This window comes from Salminus brasiliensis, chromosome 4 (genome assembly GCF_030463535.1).
Source record: "Salminus brasiliensis chromosome 4, fSalBra1.hap2, whole genome shotgun sequence".
NCBI classification, from domain to species: domain Eukaryota; kingdom Metazoa; phylum Chordata; class Actinopteri; order Characiformes; family Bryconidae; genus Salminus; species Salminus brasiliensis.
In genome coordinates, this window is record NC_132881.1 from 13,122,614 (window position 1) to 13,144,205 (window position 21,592).

The 21,592-nt window shown below is 44.1% G+C and overlaps 1 long non-coding RNA gene across 1 annotated transcript; it reads left to right on the plus strand.

The window, feature by feature from the left end:
* The first annotated feature begins 15,368 nt into the window (after nt 1-15,368).
* On the plus strand, nt 15,369-21,207 carry LOC140554452 (uncharacterized). Its single transcript, XR_011979613.1, has 2 exons — nt 15,369-18,254; nt 19,408-21,207. It is a non-coding gene; the product is annotated as an uncharacterized lncRNA (long non-coding RNA).
* Nucleotides 21,208-21,592: the final 385 nt, after the last annotated feature.

The window sequence follows — 21,592 nt, forward strand, 5'->3', positions numbered from 1 at the left end:
GTCAACACCTGTATTGAGATGTCTGGAGCTTTGGGCTTAGAAGGTCTACTTTTAGCTGCAGACGCTTCCTCCAAGTACTCTCTCAGCCGTCTAGTAGGTACTAGTTTCCTCCTGAGGCTGTACTGACCGGCAGAGGAACGAGTCCTCGAATCCTGAAACTAAAATATGTATGTTTAATAATTATGCACAGTTACAATAATTAGTCTAATTTAATACAAATACACCTCAGAAGATAAATGTACCATTTCTGTAGGAAATAAATCATGCTGTTGTTAAAACAACCCTTGAGGAGCAGATCTGTGATACTCATCACACGGGTTCCTACAACAGCTTGCACTGCTAATGACAGAAAGAACAGAAAAACCAGAGGAAGCTGAAAGTGTGGAAGGCGATGCCAAGGCTCCGCTCATTTGTGTGACTACTTGATTTCAGATCCCCTGAGGTGGTGTAATGAAGCTAAATTACACACATTCAGTCACTGTCAAGTCAAGTCAGATTTATTTGTATAGCGCTTTTTACAACTGTTGTTGTCACAAAGCAGCTTTACATAATTAGTACTTAATAAAGGACAGAGACAGAGAAGAAAGAAGAAATAACATGAAGGATCAAAGACCCCTGTGAGCAAGCCAACGGCGACAGTGGCAAGGAAAAACTCCCTCAGAGCTGGAGAAGGAAACCTTGGGAGGAACCAAGACTCACAAGGGGGACCCATCCTCCTTTGGTCAGAACTATTTAAACATTAATGATAAAAATTACCAAACCAGATACAACAGAAAGTTAATAGTGGTGATATTAATAGTGGCAGACAGACATGAGTCCATCTAGGTTTCAATACGGCCACCAAACAGGCAGCAGCGGCAGGCGGGAGAGCCGCCGGTCCGCCATGGGTCGCTGGCCGGACTGGTAGGTGGCAGCTGGTTTGACGCAGGGGACCTCAGCGGGCAATCTTCCAGCAGGTCGGGCTGGGTGGCCATTTACTCTGAGAAGGTAAAAAGAGAAAGAGAAAGTTAGTTCTGAGAGGAATTTTATGGAGGGCGGAGAATGTTGAGCATCCGCATCAGAGTATGTCTGACGACTCCGGCAGGACTGATTATAACAGCCTACTTAAAAGGAGAGAGCCAGAAGGTAACATGGACACGGGAGCACCCTGAAAACACCAGCATCTATCTGCTCCAACAAACCTGAGTGATCGCGTGTAAGCAGCGAGACGACAGCTCCAGCATCTCAGTGTACTACAATTCCCTACAATTCCCTACAATTCCCTGGACCTGCAACCCTTATCTAAGAAACATTAATTACCAAAAGCTAAACTAAACGTTTTCAGCTTAGATTTAAAGATTGAGACTGTGTCTGAGTCCCGAACATTATCTGGAAGGTTATTCCAGAGTTGGGGGGCTTTATAAGAAAAGGCTCTTCCCCCTGCTGAGGTTTTCTGAATTTTGGGCACGAGTAAGAGGCCAGCACCCTGAGATCTAAGTAGTCTTGATGGTTCGTAATATACAATAAGATCCCGCAGGTATTCAGGAGCGAGGCCATGTAGGGCCTTACATGTTAATAGAAGAATTTTGTATTCGATACGGAATTTAACTGGGAGCCAATGAAGTGCTGATAGAACTGGACTGATATGGTCAAATTTTCTAGTTTTAGTAAGGACCCTGGCTGCAGCATTTTGCACCAGCTGAAGTTTATTGAGGTTCCTGCTGGAACAACCTGACAGTAATGCATTACAGTAATCTAGCCTTGAGGTAATAAAAGCATGTACTAGCTTTTCTGTGTCTTGTAGTGATAAGGAGTTTCTTAGTTTGGAGATGTTCCTAAGCTGCATAAAGGCTGTTCTACTAATATTAGCTATATGTTGCTCAAATGATAAATCTGAGTCAAATGTGACACCAAGATTTTTAGCTGCTAAACCAGGAATGATGGAAGCATCGGCCAAGTCTAACATTAAGTCAGATAGTTTATGTCTAGTGTCCTTTGGACCTAAAAGGAGAACCTCGGTTTTGTCACTGTTAAGAAGAAGGAAGTTATGTGACATCCAGAGTTTTATATCCTTTACACAGTCCTCCATTTTCTGTAGTCTAAATTATCATCAGGTTTGGCTGATATATAGAGCTGTGTGTCATCTGCATAGAAATGGAAATTAACGCCATGTCTGCTTATAACTGAGCCCAGTGGTAACATGTATAATGTAAATAATAGTGGTCCTAAAATTGAGCCTTGCAGAACTCCATATCTTACTTCTGTGTAATTTGAAGATAAATATTTTATCTTTACGAATTGATAGCGTCCCGTTAGATATGATTGGAACCATGATAGGGCTGTCCCTGTGATTCCAACCATTTTCTCTAATCTTTCTAGTAATATAGTATGATCTATTGTATCAAAGGCTGCACTAAGGTCTAGTAGGACTAATAAAGATACGTAGCCTTGATCAGAGGCAAGAAGGAGATCATTTGTAATCTTCACTAGGGCTGTCTCTGTGCTGTGATTTGGTCTAAATCCAGATTGGAATTTCTCATACATGTAATTTTTACTCAGGTATAAGCAGAGTTGTTGGGCCACAGCTTTTTCTAATATCTTAGATACGAATGTTAAGTTGGAGATGGGTCTATAATTAGATAATACGCTAGGATCAAGATTTGGTTTCTTGATTAAAGGTTTTATAACTGCTATTTTAAGGGTTTGGGGTACATGCCCAAGGCAAAGGGATGAATTTACAATAGTTAAAAGAGGTGTGATTATAATTGGGAGTATTTCTTTTAGCAATTTAGAGGGAATTGGGTCGAGTGTACAGGTTGTACAATTAGCTGAGGAAATAATTTTTGTGGAAGTGGGTAGAAGGCTTCCAGCCTTTGTTCTACAACTAAGTTATGTTCTAAAGCAACTACATCAGGTGATGGCCATGTTTGATTTAATAAGCAGGGTTGGATTTGTTGTCTAATATTTTCTATTTTATTATTAAAATAGTCCATAAAAACATGACTGGTTAAAGATGTTGGAATCTGAGGTTGAGTATCTGCCTGGCTTTTACTAAGTTTAGAGATCTCAGTAAAAAGAATTCTGGGATTGTTTTTGTTTTTCTCGATCAGCGAGGCCAAATACACTGAGCGAGCTTTAATGAGTGCCTTTCTATATTGACTAAGGCTGTCCTTCCACGCAGAGTGGAACACCTCTTGTTTGGTCGTCCGCCATTTACGCTCTAGTTTTCGCACTGTTTGTTTTAAGGTACGAGTTTGATCACTGTACCACGGTGCGAGCCTTTTTTGCCTCATCATTTTATTTTTGAACGGTGCTACTTTGTCTAAGGTTGATCGAAGGGTATTTTCTAGATCGTTTGTTAATTTAACGAGCTCCGTTTGGTCTGATGGAGTGTAAGCTAAGGTGGATAGGGGTGGGAGGTTTTTAGTAAACTGTACAGCTGTCATTGTGGTTATTGTGCGCTTTAGACAGTGTTGGGGGGCGAATTTACATTTTGCCTTAGATGTAGCTCAAAGGAGATTAGATAATGATCTGATATTACAGAGCTTTGAGGTAGAATATTTAGCTGATCAATGCTAACACCCAGGGTCAGGACTAAATCTAGGGTATGATTACAGTAATGTGTGGGTCCAGTTATGTTTTGTATAATGCCAACAGAATTTAAAACTGATACAAACGCCTTTGTTAATGGATCGTTTGCTTTTTCAAAGTGAATATTAAAGTCTCCTACTATCGGCCTTAGCGCTAGCATTAGCCTTAGCTTTCCGGCTATGCCGCCGAGACGTCCCCCATTCGCCCCGCTGTGAGGGCTCTAACGCCGGAGTGGGGGGTGCTGGCTCTCCCTAAGGCATCCGGGGCTGCTACCAGTGACTCCTGCTCTCTATCCTTTAGTAAAGCCATGATGCTCCACCTCTAACTGCTCCACTTTCTCCTCCACAGAGCTACGAGCTCACATTCAGTACAAACACTATCATTATCACTAGTGGAGGAAAAAGGGTCTAGACTAAATAGTGGTGTTATTAATAGTGGCAGATAGTTAAGAGTCCATTTAGGTTTTAACATGGTCATTAGACAGGTAGCAGTGGTAGGAGGGTGTGCAGCTGGTCTGGTATGGGTGGTGGTGGTGGGGGGCCTGCTGGTCGGACTGGTAGGTGGCAGCTGGTCTGACACAGGTAGAGGGGACCTCAGTGGGAATCTTCCAGCAGGTCGGGCTGGGTGGCCATTTACTCTGAAAAGGTAAAAAGACAGAGTTAGTTCTGAGAGGATTTTATGGAGAGCAGAGAATGTTGAGCAGTATCAGAGTGTGTCTGACGACTGGAAAGTTCTGGGATAGACTCATCTTTGTGAGAGGCAGTTTTCCTTTCCCTGGATGTCTGGTTTAACTCATCTGAATCTAATGTGCTTTAGCATTAGTGCAGCATGGCAGTGGTGCAGGGTGTGGGTGGCACAGCTCCAGGGGCTCCAGGTTGTGGCTTTAACCCTGGCTCTGGTCATTGTGAGAAGTTTGGTGTGTTCATCCTGTGTCCAAGTGAGCTTCCTCCCACCTCCACATGGTAGGTGAATTGGCTGTGCTTACTTGCCTGTAGGTGTGTGTCTCTAGGTGCAGTAGCACCCTTTCCAGGGAGCATTCTTGCCTTGTGATGATTCAGGAAAGGCTCCAGAGAAAAATAATAAAAAAAACCATCTGTGACCAATTGCCTGATTGGCGTTAATAGGTTAGTATGATGCTTACCTTGGTCTTTTAGGGTACATGGATTCCCGCACTCCAGCTGCCAGATTGCTATGTTTAAGAGATACGTCACATTATTATAGCTTGCATTTACTCTCGTATTTCACACAGAGGTTCCTGTAATGAAAGGGGAAATCAGATCATGCTGTTCATATGCTTTAAACCTGTACAGACCAAAGGAGCCAACACCTCCAACTGAGCACAGCCTCTTTCTGACAGACCTGCAGAGTTTAAAGAGGTCAGAGAAGGTCAGATCAGTGAAGAGTGATACAGCTCTAACAGTCACACCAAGCTCCAGTCAGAGGAGGGGGAGTTTTTCAGGAGGAGTTTAGGGCAGTGAGAGCTGTTGAAGTGAACTGGCTTTTCTTTATTGATAACTACCAATGTGGAGAACTGGTAGCGTTATGTTTACCTGAACCTCCATGCTGCTAAATATCAGGCGTTCACAAGTAGATCAGCAGCAGTTATAAACAGACCTGTCGCAGTAATTACGTTAGAAACTGATCAGATGATCAATGATTATGACCTCCATCATTTTGGAGGACATCGATAATGAAGTTTTGTTTATTTGCGTGTTTTTAAGACCTTTAACCAGGCGAGCTTTTCTGTTCTCCCCTCTACCAGACACACACACACACACACACACACACACACACACAGAGAGAGAGAGAGAGAGAGAGACCTTTAATTAATAAAACTATTTTCGATCATCTATTATTCCATTACTTTTCCTAATGTTTTAGTTTTTGCTGTGGTATCGTTTCAGTATCGGTATTGAGATATTTAGGCAGGTATCGTATCTGAAGTCATAAGTTTGGTATCGTGACAACACTACTGTTTATCATGTAAATAGAAAAATATAAATAAGTAAATTACCTCTTACTTCTTATACTGAGAGCAGAAACCTCTGATAAAAATGAATCTATCTGTCTGTCTATCTCTCTGTCTGTCTCTCTATTTGTCTGTCTCTCTATCTGTCTGTCTGTCTGTCTGTAACCCTGTTAAAATTAGGAGCCTCTTTCTGAGCTCTTCTACAGAGGCTGTTCATTTGCCCCGCCCACCTTCTCTCCCCCTCTTCACTTCTTGCTCTCTTCAAGTGTGAGTGTGTGTTGTGTCCAGAGCTGATGCTGTGGTGCTATTTTTTGTGAGCAGTTATTGAAGTTAAAAGCTGATTAAGGGTCCAGAGGGGATAGAAAATCCCCCATTCCTCGTTTTTCAGTGTTCTGTAGTCCTGAGTTTGATAAACTCTCATCAGTTTCTGTTCAGTTGTGAAGAGAAACACCGGTGAGTTCAGACAGGGCTGTTTAAGGAGGGATTATGAGTTAGTAAGTGTAGATTTCCAAGTGATAAGATGTTGAAAGTGTTGATAAGGGAGTTAAAAGATTATTAAACAGCCGGAGTATAAATGTGGGAGACAGACCTCGGCTAGTTCGTTTCAGCTGCTAAGCTGTAGGCTAACAGGCAGAGGCTAGCGGGATTAGCATCTTGTTTAAGTGTAAATCTACGATGTTAAGTGTTAAATCCTGCTGTTTACGGACTCAGAGACATGCTGAGATGAATATGCTTGTCGTACAGTCTTGCTGAACTTAGTGCTGTATCGTACAGGTTGTTTTGTTGACGGGAAAAGCGAGCGAATTTGTCCAAGATGGCGAGACTACACTTCCCAGAGTACTGCGCGAGTGACGTCAGAAGCGGGAACACACACACACACACACACACACACACACACACAGTCTTAGTCTATCCGGGTAGTGAAGATTTAAACACACTTTTCTGACACTTTGAGACGATATTACTCCAGAAAGGAACTTTGATTATAACAAAAGGAAAAAACTGTTGGTTCACATTTCAGACTTAAAGGACTGTTATATTGTTAAAGTTGAGTAAAATATCTCACGAATTCTTGCCTCTGAAGTTTATTATTTTACTACCATTTAAACTTTTGTTGAGGGCTTTATGTGTATTGGATTTTGTTGTTAAAAATCCCAAGAAGAATCCCAACCTATGGTTGATCTGTCCCTCAATAGAAATGCCTGTTGTGGTGTAACGGTTGGTGTAGACACTGAGTTAGCTAACGTAGCTCCTGTGTTACATTTACGCGTACTACGTATCTGTCTATCTACCTAACTAGACAGATTTGATCCAATTGAAGAAATTGTAGGACAGTCAGGACATTTCTCTTTGTTTTATTTCAGAAACAGGTTTCTGTAATGAAAGAGAAAAGCAGAAAATGCTGTTTATTGTTTAAATAGAAAAATGTAAAGAATTATTTTAATTAAATGACCCCTTGCCTCTTATACTAAGAGCAGAAAATTCAGAGGAATTCATCTATCCAACTATCTATCTATTTATCTAGCTAGCTAGCTATGTGTCTATCCACCCGTCATTGTTTTTATCCAGTTGGTGAAATTGCAGCACCCTCATTCCCCCAGAATCACCAGGTAGTTAACATGTCACATAGTCACAAGTCTCTACTGTGTATGGGCTGGTGATGAGTCAGCTACCAGTGACAGATACCAGATACCAGTACCAGATAATGTGCTGCATGAGGCTTGTCTGTCCTGGTTGTTCTTTAAACAGCCCAGCTTGTATCCCTGCCCTGCAAATGCTTCCAGGTAGCATAGACCCAGATTACTAAAATATGGCGATTTCCTCCCCGGCCTCTTGGTAAAGGGCGTATTATATCCATGGCAGTCCGTGAAAATGGCATGTCAATAACTGTCAGACTTATTAATGGCACCCTGTCTGACTTTTTCTCAGATGCTGTTAACTGACACTCTGGACAGACATTACAAAATTCAGCTATATCTAGCAGCTGACTTGGCCAGTAAAATCGACTTGCAAATCTGCTGTGTGTTTTAGCCTGACCCAATTGACCTGGTCTCTTATACTGAGAGCAGAAAACTCAGAAACTTCATCTAACTGTTTATCTGTCTATTTATCTAGCTAGCTAGCTGTGTGTCTTTTAACACATCAATTTTTATCCATTTGGAGAATTTGTAGGACAATTAGGGTGTTTGTCTTTGTTTCATTTCAAACACAGGTTCCTGTAATGAAAAAAAGAAATCAGATAATGCTGTTTATCATGTAAATAGAAAAATAATAAGGATTTATTATTAAAAGAATTTATTCAATTCGGTTACCTATTACCTCTTATACTGAGAGCAGAAAACTCAGAGAATTTCATCTATTTTAACTATTTATCTGTGTATTTATCAAGCTAGCTATGTTTCAATTAACCCATCATTGTTTTTATCTAGTTGGTGAAATTATTGGGCAGTCAGGGTGTTTGTCTTTGTTTCATTTCAAACACCGGTTCCTGTAATGAAAAATAAAGGAATCAAATATTGGACAATCAGAATTCAGAGAAATTCAGGAATCAGAATTCGGGAATTCAGAATAAAGGAATCAGAATTCAGAGAAATTCATCTATCGAACTATTTATCTGATAATTTATCTAGCTAGCTAGCTATGTGTATTTTAACCAGTCATTGTTTTTATCTAGTTGGTGAAATTATTGGACAAACAGGTTGTTTGTCTTTGTTTAATTTCAAACACAGGTTCCTGTAATGAACAACAGAAATCAGATAATGCTGTTTATCATGGAAATAGAAAAATAATAAGGATTATTTAAATTGAATGATCTCTTACCTCTTATACTGAGAGCACAAAATTCGGTGAAATTCATCTGTCTAACTATTTATCTGTATGTTTAGCCAGCTAGCTATGTGTCTATAACCCATCATTTTATTTTATTCATTTGGAGAATTTGTAGGACAGGCAGGGTGTTTGTCTTTGTTTCATTTCAAACACAGAATCAGAATCAGAATCTCTTTATTTCACCAAGTATGTTACACATACAAGGAATTTGTCTTGGTGAGAGCAACACAGAAAACACAGAACACAGTCTTAAACTAAAGGAAAATGACACTAAACAATAAATAGGGTAGGGGATTAAAAAAGTAAAAATTACTAAAGGTAATAAAGAGCTGAAAATATATTTACAGAAAAGAACATCTGTACAGGTGTGCAAATAGTCATAGTGCAAATAGGTAGAGTGCAAAATAGCTGTTCAGTCCGGTTTGGTACAGTTCAGTTGTAAGTTTTGAGGTTTACAGTGGGAGGTGTCCACTGTGATTGAGGAGCGCTACAGCTCTGGGGAAGAAGCTGTTAGCATGACGTGTTGTGCTGGTTTTGATGGACCGCAGTCTTCTACCCGAGGGGAGTGTCTGGAAGAGGAGGTGTCCAGGATGTGAGGGGTCAGATGTAATCTTGCCAGCCCGCTTCCTCATCCTGCTGGTGTAGATCTGCTGAAGTGATGGCAGGTTACATCCGATGATCCTCTCTGCTGTCCTGATGATGCGCTGGAGTTTGGTTCTTTCTAGTGAGGTGGAGGAACCAAACCAGATAGTTATGGAGGCTGTGATAATGGACTCGATGATCGCTGTGTAGAACTGGATCATCAGGGTCTGTGGCAGGTTGAATTTCTTGAGCTGTCTCAAGAAGAACATTCGTAGTTGAGCTTTCTTGATGATGGAGATGGTGTTTTTCTCCCATTTCAAGTCTCTGGAAATGGTGGTGCCCAGGAACTTGAGTGACTCCACCACTGATACTGCAGTGTTTTTGATGTGGAGGGGGGGAAGGGTGGGTGGATTGCGTCGGAAGTCCACCACCATCTCTACAGTCTTTTCTGTGTTTAGCAGCAGGTGGTTGTTGCTGCACCAGGACACCAGCTGCTCAATTTCCTTTCTGTAGGCAGACTCATCACTGTTGGCTATGAGGCCCACCAGAGTGGAGTCATCTGCAAATTTCAGGATCTTTACAGCTGGATCTTTGGAGACACAGTCATTAGTGTACAGGCTGAAGAGAAGGGGTGAAAGAACACAACTGTGGGACTCCAGTACTGAGTGTGGTTCCTGTAATGAAAAACAGAAATCAGATAATGCTGTTTATCATGCAAATAGAAAAATATAAAGAATTAATGTAATTAAATGACCCCTTACCTCTTATACTGAGAGCACAAAATTCGGAGAAATTCATCTATCTAACTCTTTATCTGTCAATTTATTTAGATAGCTAGCTATTTGTCTATTAACCCTTTTTTCTATCCAGTTAGTGAAATAGTAGGACAGTCATGATGTTTGTCTTTGTTTAATTTCAAACACAGGTTCCTGTAATAAAAAAGACGGAATCCGTTAATGCTGTTTAGCATGTAAATAGTGTTGTAGTAAAATGTTTATTATACCTTGTGTTTGTTGACAAATTATCCTTAAATAATGATTACTCAACTTAGTATTAACAACTACATAATCATTGTGTGAAACCTTGTATTTTATATGCATCTATACAAATGATTATCCGATACTTATATCATGTAGGCTTACACACATAGCTAACAATGTATGGCTTGTTTCTAACCCACATAATACCCACTTGTAACACGTATTGGTGTGCGACATATAGAGTCACTTTGCATGGCATATTACTCACCCACTTACTAACTTACATGATATTTACTCATAAGACGTATTATAACCTTATTACATTGTATGGCCTACTAACTCACATGACATGGCCTCCTGAGACACATTAACATGTAGCATATGGAGTTCTATGGTAAAGGCGGGTGATTCACGCTTAAAGACATTTGCGTTACTAAAACTATACATCAGCATGACAAGTGAGGCCACTCCATGTGTCTGAAGTCACTGTCATGGACCATCGTGTTGGCCCCAATTGGGACTGGTGTACTTTGTTTGAACTGAAGTGATATGGAGGGGATGCTGATAGGGTCGGACGGAGCGGCCTTCTCTCTGTGTGGGTAGAGGGGATGCTGATAGGGTCGGACAAAGCGGCCTTCTCTCTGTGTGGGTAACTCCCTAACCTGCAGCTGCCTCGCACACACATAGAGAACGCTGCACTGTCCAGCTTTGAGAAAATACAGAACATAGTCAAGGTCAAGCATGATGGTGGAGTCAGACACGTGAATCTGAGTACTAACATGTGCCATCTTGCATATTCACATAGACTAATCTGTAGAAACGCCTCATCGGCAGGTTTCACGTCATTTGGGGTATAAACATGGAGTCAGATGAGAACGGGGTCAGAACTTTGCTTTGGGATGGTTGATACACTGTCTTTAATGCATTTGTTCTCCTGGATCCAGCATTCTTAAATAAATACTTTGGTTTGCTTCTAACTTCACTCCACTCGTCTGCGACTCTTTCCACAAAACGAACACGCAAGGTGTTGCGCCCCGGAAGAGGGGTGGGGTACGGGCAACACTATGTAGACATTTTTCTACAAATTGGTGACCTCCGACGTGTGGGAAAGTTGTGACGAAAGACGGCATCCGGCACTGATCCACTCGTGCGCACACCACAAAAAAGGTAAGCAGAGCCTGTTAATCGAATTCTGCATATTGAATATCTGAAATTTGAGTGGTGAGGCGGTCCGAGTGCTGTCTGGAGGGGAGCAGGAAGCATATCAATTTATTTATGGTTAATGCCGATGGGTGATTCCGGCTAAGGGTAACTCCGACGGGTGATTCCGGAGTAGGGTTTTTCTATTTTATATGGTTAATGCCGATGGGTGATTCCGGCTAAGGGTAACTCCGACGGGTGATTCCGGAGTAGGGTTTTTCTATTTTATATGGTTAATGCCGATGGGTGATTCCGGCTAAGGGTAACTCCGACGGGTGATTCCGGAGTAGGGTTTTTCTATTTTATATGGTTAATGCCGATGGGTGATTCCGGCTAAAGGTAACTCCGACGGGTGATTCCGGAGCAAGGGTTAGGATTGGAAGCTGGCGTATCCCCCCGACATCTGACGAGGTGGTCGGATAATTGCCAGGTGGGAGACTCACCTCGAGATTGATCCACTCGCAAAGTAGTCATGGTTATTATTGTTGTGTATTTTTAATTGTATAAAGCAGAAGCGGTTCCTGCTAAAAGGGTTGTATTGTATGATTTTATTGTGATTTTGTGTATTAAAGCAGCTGTTTAATTTTGTTTCACTCGGATTGGCGACTCCGCAGGTATAGGTGCTGTATATTGGGGTAACAGTGGAGGGTAGTAGAGCATCGGATAAAGGGTGCGCCTCGGTAGATAGGCGGCAGGGGTGGTATCCCAGAGGGTTTAATAGATATAATCGCTACTGATGCACGAATAATGTTTGAAGAGTGGGCGTGGGTGCTGGACACGCATGACATATTTAGACCGGAGGTGAGAAATTCTGGGAGTTTCGGTATTCCACGTCTAACAGCGTCAGGTTGTACTTCTCAACAGCGTGCAGCAATTTCGACAAACCTCTACCTCTGCCCAAACAGTAGAATAATTCACACTAGACGCGTCCAACAGGACGGCTCTGCCCTGTTTATTATACGGACATTCTCCGCCTCCCCAACACCCGACGGCGGGTTCACGGTCCGCTGTGAACTTCAAACTGTGAGGGTGGGGAGTGAAATCCAATCTGTCTTAAACCCACCATTCTCCCCGATACATTTTTATGATTAATCTGATAATTCCGCTTGAAAAGCATATGAGTAACATATTGGTTGACAAAACATATTCCGCAGCAGATCGGCTACTTCTGTGCTGTCTCGCGTGATTAGACACTACTTGCCAAGCTGGCCGTGCGTGCTTGCTGCTAAAATAATTCCTCTGGCTGGCTTGATATTTACTGTGCCCAGGAGTTATTTTTCCGGCTTGGTTCCAATTGTTTCCCTTCCTAATTCCCATGGTTGAAATATAAATATATCTCTATATGTTTTAACGTGCTTGCTATTTACTGTGTCCTGTACAATATTTCCTTGCCCGCTTTGAACTTTTCCTTGCTAGAACGTATACTGTGAGTTAACTGCCTATTTACGGTGCGCTGACAATTTATGTTCCAATCGGTCGCAATTTTTCGTGGCTAGGATATATCCTTCTTTAACTATATGGCTGTTTAATGCGTCCGAAAATACTTTCCTACCTAAAATATAGCCTTCAGCTTGATTTATTATTGCAAGATAACTGTCCTGCTCGTAGCGCACTCTATTTGTGTTAGTTGTTGGGCAGCGGTGGACATATTTTGGCGATAACCTGTTTTGATACTTAATATATATGGCTAACTTGCTGGGTACTTACTGACGATTTCTGATGAGATACAATTAGGTTATTTACTGCGTCGCAGTGAGGGTTGTATACTGTCTAGCTCGACAGTGGATTTGGCAGTTGACACGTCTGCAAACTGATTTGCAAAAGTGTCGTTCTAATTTAAGGACCACTCTATGTTGTGGGGATTATCAGACTGTGAAATTCTTCACTGAGCTGAAAGCTGAAATTTTTCCTCTTCTCTTTCCCTGTTATATACCGCCGAGGAGCGCGGAGCGCAGCGGCTGCTGCGGAGAAGCGCAGAGGGGGAGCCCTGGGAGGACACTGCTCGAAAAATCTCAATGCGTGAAACCCTGCGGTGTTAACGTAATCGCATTTGAGAGAGAAGTAGAGCGAAGACCCATTCAGGTGAGATCCATCCTTGATCAGCACCTTGCACACAGCATGGCTAGTAGTAGAAATTTGAGTAAAGAACTAAATGCCCTTTACGGCGTGGGAAACTGGGAATGGAAACCCTTTGAACTGCAAATACAGAGGGTAGCCCAGGGGGTTAAAGAGGGTGTGATAAATCTGAAACAGCGAGATGAGGTGCAGAAAAGTGTGATCAGCAGGTTTGAGACATGGGGACAAAAACATACGGGAGAGAGAACATGTTTAATACACTGCATTAATCAGATGAAGAAAGAGTTAGAAGACAGATCAGGTCAGGCTGAAGCAGAAATGAAGCGGGCTGGTTTGTTAAAAAGAACAAAGGCTAAAAATAGCTTTAAAGCAGCACAGGAGGACTTAGCAGAGCTGAGAGCTATCACAACTGCATTTCTGAGCATGATACCCGATTTAGTCACACTGAAAATACAGGATCCGTCCCGGCCGAAGGCGAACGCACCATCTGCGGAGAAGGCGGAAGTGGACAGTGAGTATACAAAACACAAGGGGGAGGGGCCTGACGCCCTGCCTCCGCCATACAACCCAAGACACATCCCACCTGCAGATATTCTGTTGCCAGTCTTCACCATAGACACAGGGACAGTCAGAGTGGAGCAGCAGGAAAGGGGGGGCTCAGCCCGAGAGCACACACCACTAGCTGACACCACAGCTCACAGCAGAGAGCAGGCAGCAGATAGTTACGCACACACTGCAGATCCCTTTCTACTGCGCAGACAACATGAGACCCTTAATGACAACCAGCCTGACACCCGCTGTTATGACGATCTACATGCAAAGGGGACTAATAGAACTGAGGATAAACAGCGCCATCACTGTACACAAACATTGGCCAAACCATCTATTAACCCATTACGCCAAAAAACAAAACCCACAGTCATTATTACAGCAGCTTTAGAGGGACATGAGACAACTGATGATGACTCTGACGATCACGACTGCATACCGGCTGACGAGTGCAGGGTAGTGGGACATATAAGGGACAGAACAGTAGCTGACTTGAACCGTACCCTACATGACATGGAACAGATGATTCTAGCAGAACACAGAGACTTGGAATTACGCCAACAGGCCCTTGAGAGCGGCACACACAACACAGACATATCAGACACTTTGAGAAGAAGCACCAGACCTCGACGCCGACCTGAGAGATATGGGAGTGCACCGAACCTAGACATGATGTGTCCACTAGTGGCCACTAGCACAGGAGTACATAAATATGTTCCCTTATCACTAACGGATGCACAGACTCTAGCTGATCAACTTCCACCTTTATCTAGTGGAGCAGCAGCTTGGATAAGGAAGCTGGACAGCCTGACAGGTGGCATGACTCTAGCCCTGGGGGATTTCAGAAACATTATAAAAAGGTCTACCACCTCCATGGAGGCAGCTGAAGTAGAAAGACAAGCCCAAACATATACACAACCAAACAATGACCCTTTCCACGCTCACTCACAGCGCCTCACTGACGTTATGAGAGAGATGTGGCCTACCACAGCAGCATCTACAATACCATCATACACCTGGGATGAAACACTCAACCCAGGGGAGTATATGGCTAAAGCAGTTGAGGATTGGACTAACACTACAGGTGTTCACCCTGCTAGGGGGCAGCAGGTGCTTTGGTTTAGAACTGCCATTTTGAAAGGCTTGCCCGCCCTCATAAAGGACAAAATTGATGAGGATCCTGATATGGGCCCTGACAAACCACATGACCAGTGGGTCAGGAACGTTTTGTTCCACATGGACAAATATAAGGCGAAAGCTGATGACACAGAAAAGGACACGATTAAATTAGAAAGGGAACTGCTAAAAACTCAACTGGCAGAGGCCAGGAAGACACTTAATGATAATAAAAAGATGCGGAGGCCTGACACCATGATGCCTATGACTGCAGCACCACAATCACAGACACAGCAGCCAAATGAGCAGACACCACAGATGATAACATCACCACAAACATTCATGACCACACAAGCATACATGCCCACCCAGACATGGCCAACACAATACCCACCATATAGTTATGAACCACGCCCATACTTCCCACAACGGCCCTACTCAAGGGGCAGGGGGCGGGGTGGTGGACGGTGGCGGGGTGGGCGCCAGCCCGGACCCGGTGCATGTCTGAGATGCGGGGCCATGGGCCACTGGGCAGCACAATGTACAGCACCACTCTCACCTGAGACGACATATCCGCACCAGGCACCACACCCACACGCGGCACCACAACCAGCCCCACGGCAGCATCCTGCTGGACAGTACAGCATGGAGCCATGGGGTGGACGCTGACGGGGCCCAGAGGAGCACCAGGACAGCAGGGCTAGGGCAGAACCCATGCTGTCATTGACTGTGGGGGCCTCCAAAATCCCTTTTCTGGTGGACACGGGAGCCACATGGTCAGTCATCACCACAGTATTACCAGCACACCTGATGAGTGAACAAACTGTGCAGGTTAGGGGCTTCTCGGGGAAACCTACATCACTGCCAAAAACAAGACAGTTACCAGTCAATACTGGTGTACAGACTGTGTCACATTCATTTTTGATTGCACCACACGCACCCTTGAACATTTGTGGTAGAGACTTATTGATGAAAATGGGGGTCACTATTTTATGTCAACCAGACGGAATTACTCTTACATGGCTAGATGGACATAACACTGTGGGTGTGATGGGGTACACGGATGGAATGTACCTGATACGGCCAGAACAGGATGAGTCAGTGGACATTTACTGGGGACTATTGTCTGAACTAACAGACCCAACACCACCACTAATTGACCTGTTTCAACAATGGTCGCCTTGGATTGGGGCTATGGCACCCTATATCCCGCCGCCCGACCCGTTCCATGTCACCCTGTTCTATGATGTAGGGGGAGATTTAACTTACTATGACACATTTCAGACAGAATTAGAGGGTACTCAGTGGTCTGTTGACACCACAGGGATTTATGTGGGTCCTGAAGGGGTGGCATCACCAGTCACACTGACACCACAACAACACTGTTGGTACAAAATGTCAGACACAGCAGCACCACACATTTCACTAGCTCTCCATCCGAAGCATGAGGCCAAGCAGTTGGGCCCTATGGTAAAAAGAGCAAACGAGGCCACGGATTGGGTCCAGACCCAGCTGCCCGGCGTCATGTTTTCACAGTCCACACAGACATACCACATCACTGATAACTCACCTATCTCAGTCACATTACAACATCAATTGCTACCTAGACACCATGGTTGTGAGGACTCTGATCACCCGCTAACAGAAGCATTATTGGCATCACTGCCTGACACACTGTGGTCCACAGGCCCAGACGATGTAGGATACATAGATCAGACACCAGTCTCATTTTCCATGGCCACTACAGAACCGATTTGGGTTCCCCAATATAGACACAAGCCAGATGCTGTTGAATCATTGGACAAAACGGTCCAGGCCTTGGTGGAGGCCGGAGTCCTGGAACCGTGCCAATCAGCATGGAACACACCGATTTTGCCGGTTCCAAAAAAGGAACCTGGCCAATATCGGATGGCCCATGATCTGAGAGCCATAAATGCAGCATTAGCTACGGCCACTGTTCCAGTTCCCAACCCATACACTGCCCTATCAGAGTTGGGTCCAGACATGAAGTGGTTCACCTGCATTGACTTAGCTAACGCATTTTTCTGTGTGCCACTGGCAGAACACTGCAGAGATATTTGTGCATTCACACACAAAGGCACCCAATTCCGGTACAATAGGCTACCTCAGGGACTAGCCCTGTCTCCGGGCCTATTTAATCAGGCTCTGAGGCAGAGTCTGGAATCATGCCAACTGCCAGAACACTCCCTTTTGACCCAGTACGTAGATGACGTCATTATTTCAGCCACGACGCCGGAAATCTGCCTTGAGGCCACCAAGGCAGCGCTGGAATGTTTAGCAAAGGCTGGGTACAAAGTGTCCAAACAAAAGTTACAGTGCTGTAGATCTAGAGTTACTTTCCTGGGGAGGGTAGTAACACAGGGGTCGACAGGCTTGTCAGCCACACACAGGTCCGCTATACTGTCACACACAAGACCGGAGACTGTTAAAGACATGTTAGCATTCTTAGGACTGACAGGCTATAGTAGACAATACATTCCTGACTTTGTTGGACGAACACAACCTCTTAGGGACATGGTGAAAACCGTGGGGATGAGAAATTTGTCTGGTAACCTGACTTGGACGGTAGAAACAGAACAGGCATTTATAGATGTTAAACAGGCCTTATCTACTGCAGCTGACCTAGCCAGACCTAACTATTCACTACCTTTTTACCTGGATGTTTCTGAAACAGACACTTTGGTTAATGGTGTACTGTTTCAGAAAAAGGGGGAAGGTAGAGCAGTGCTAATGTACTTAAGTGTTCCATTGGACCTTATAGAGAGGAGACAACCACAGTGCACAAGACATGTAGCAGGACTGACCAAATTAGTCCAGAAAACAGCACATCTGGTAGCAGGATACCCATTGCACATACTAACCACACACGGAGTAGTGGCATACATAAACTCACAGATGTTTACACTCACTCCCTTGCGACAGAGACGCATTCACAAAGCACTGACTGCACCCAACATCACCTACACACATGAAGGAGTCAACATGGCAGAGGGGATGCTGGAAGGCCCACCACATGAGTGTGAGGAACAGGTAGAGAGGCAAGGAAAAGTAAGACCAGATTTACAGGCCACACCCATCCCAGGGTCGTGGAATTTGTGGACAGATGGGTGTGGGTACAGAACAAACACAGGTGGAGTCAGAGCAGGATACGCGGTAGTCCAGGAAGCAAGGGGGGAGGCACATGAGTTTTGGACAGTCATAGCAGAAGAAGTGAAACAAAATCCATCAGCACAGAAAGCAGAACTACTAGCAGTAATCGCAGCACTAGAATTGGCAGAAGGGAGAGACGTCACTATCTACAGCGACTCAGCATACGTAGTGACAGCAGCACATGTAGACATTCCACACTGGAAGCAAGCTGGGTATGTCACAAGCGCTGGGAAACCAGTCAAACATAAAACAGAATTAATGCGATTAGAAGCAGCCATACACAAACCGAGCAAAGTAGCAATTGTAAAGTGTAAAGGACACCAAAAGGGAGACACAATGATAAACAGAGGGAATGAAGCAGCAGATGGGGCAGCAAAAAGAGCAGCAGGCTACACGGAACCCAACACCATGTTTGTGTTGGACTCCAGTGTACCCTGGGAACCGATTCCCACAGGACAAGAGCTTAGACGCCTACAGGATGAGGCAAGTCCAGAGGAGAAGTCAACATGGCTAGCAAAGGGGGCTAGTCCAGACGGCCAGGTGTGGATGTCACAAAGGGGACAAGCAGTGTTACCAATGTCACTAGCGAAAGCAGTTCTAGAAGAAGCACACACAGTAGCACACGTAGGGAGACAACAAACACTGGAAAATCTAAAACAATGGTGGCACCCATTCATGTCAGCCTTAGTGGTAGATTACATCACCCAATGTCAGATTTGTAACACCCAGAACGTAGCAAAAGCACTTAAGCTAACACCTGGAAAGTTTCCATTGCCAGATTCACACGGAGAAGAAATTCAGATTGACTATACTGACATGATTGACTCAGTAAGGAGATACAGGTATCTCCTGGTGGTAGTAGACCGATTTTCAGGGTGGGTGGAGGCAATTCCCACCATAAAAGAGGATGCCAGGTCTGTGTGCAAGATGTTGATCAATTGTTGGATACCACAACACGGGTTCCCCAGGAAGGTTCACTCAGATAATGGGAGTCATTTTACGAGCAAGACACTGCAGTGGGTGGAGCAGTCGTTGGGGCTGCGCCATAGCTATGGTTGTGTGTATCATCCTGCCTCACAGGGTCAGGTGGAGAGGATGAATCAAAATTTAAAATCCAAGCTAGCTAAGATTACACTGACCACGGGCATGAATTGGCTAGATGCCCTCCCAATGGCCCTGATCAGCATTCGGAACTCAATTAATAGAAGCACAGGCTTCTCCCCATTTGAACTGGTCAGAGGCATAGCATTTCCAGGCCCAAAAACAAGATTGAGCCCCGATACAGGCTCGCCTGGGATTACAACAGATACATATCGACAGCTGTTTTTGAAACTAAAATCAGTGTGTGAGGATTTATCTGTACAGGTACGGAGAAACAGAGGAGGAGACGAGGACCGCGAGATACCCCCGGAGGTGGCCGTGGCCCCATGGTTGTACCTGAGAGCCATGAAGCGAAAGTGGTCAGAGCCTCGCTGGACAGGTCCATTCCAGGTGACAGAGAGAACCAGCCACGCGGTACGACTCCAGAGCAAAGGCAGCTCGTGGTACCACCTATCTCAGTGCAAGCCAGCACTGCCACCCGGGGACCAACAGGTGCAGAAGCAAGCATCCAATCAGCAACAAGTGCCATCTGAGCACGCCTTGAGAGAGAGACGCGCAACAAGAGCGCATCTACCTGACCAACTGACACCGAGCTGATGACAAGCGACATCCGAGCACCCCCGGGCCCGAGGGGAGCCACCGAGGAGCTGTCCAGCACTGACGGTGACCCAGAACAATAAAACATTTTTTCTTTACAGGTTGCCTTGAACTATCTAAGAGATTGTAAAAAAAAACAAAAAAACACACATTGTAACTTTAACACTTACACATATAGGGTTATAGACAATAGTTTACTAAGTAGAGGGAAACTTAGAGGGAAAACACATTTGTTGTTTAATAATGGCTTGGTACGGGAAAAGGGGGTGGCAAAGGATGGGAATAATGTCACTTCCTCCATTGACATGGGTAAAATTGGCCGCCTGGGGCAGAGGGGTTGTGAGAGAATTTTTCCTGTCAAAATTGGTTGGTTGGCTGCCGGACAGGTTTTCGCTCTCACAAATGTAAACCACATGTCAAACACATGTTTGGAGGAACTACAAGTGTGTTGACGTGTCTTCGAGGACACGTCAAAAGGGAGATTGTTGTAGTAAAATGTTTATTATACCTTGTGTTTGTTGACAAATTATCCTTAAATAATGATTACTCAACTTAGTATTAACAACTACATAATCATTGTGTGAAACCTTGTATTTTCTATGCATCTATACAAATGATTATCCGATACTTATATCATGTAGGCTTACACACATAGCTAACAATGTATAGTTTGTTTCTAACCCACATAATACCCACTTGTAACACGTATTGGTGTGCGACATATAGAGTCACTTTGCATGGCATATTACTCACCCACTTACTAACTTACATGATATTTACTCATAAGACATATTATAACCTTATTACATTGTATGGCCTACTAACTCACATGACATGGCCTCCTGAGACACATTAACATGTAACATATGGAGTTCTATGGTAAAGGCGGGTGATTCACGCTTAAAGACATTTGCGTTACTAAAACTATACATCAGCATGACAAGTGAGGCCACTCCATGTGTCTGAAGTCACTGTCATGGACCATCGTGTTGGCCCCAATTGGGACTGGTGTACTTTGTTTGAACTGAAGTGATATGGAGGGGATGCTGATAGGGTCGGACGAAGCGGCCTTCTCTCTGTGTGGGTAGAGGGGATGCTGATAGGGTCGGACAAAGCGGCCTTCTCTCTGTGTGGGTAACTCCCTAACCTGCAGCTGCCTCGCACACACATAGAGAACGCTGCACTGTCCAGCTTTGAGAAAATACAGAACATAGTCAAGGTCAAGCATGATGGTGGAGTCAGACACGTGAATCTGAGTACTAACATGTGCCATCTTGCATATTCACATAGACTAATCTGTAGAAACGCCTCATCGGCAGGTTTCACGTCATTTGGGGTATAAACATGGAGTCAGATGAGAACGGGGTCAGAACTTTGCTTTGGGATGGTTGATACACTGTCTTTAATGCATTTGTTCTCCTGGATCCAGCATTCTTAAATAAATACTTTGGTTTGCTTCTAACTTCACTCCACTCGTCTGCGACTCTTTCCACAAAACGAACACGCAAGGTGTTGCGCCCCGGAAGAGGGGTGGGGTACGGGCAACACTATGTAGACATTTTTCTACAGTGATCATTCAGTTTCTATACATGTTTTGACTTTCTTGTTTTGTCTTACAGTTTTTCGGACCGCATGAACCAAGGGTCTGTGCATCTGCAACTGTGTGTGACTGACTTGCTACTATCTGTCTGCAAGTGTGTAACAGGTAGGTGATTATTCAGTTTCTATACATGTATTGACTTTCTTTTTTTGTGTTACAGGTTTTTCAGACCGCATGAACCAAGGGTCTGTGCATCTGCAACTGTGTTTGACTCTCTACTATCCTTCTGCAAGTGTGTAACAGGTAGGTGAT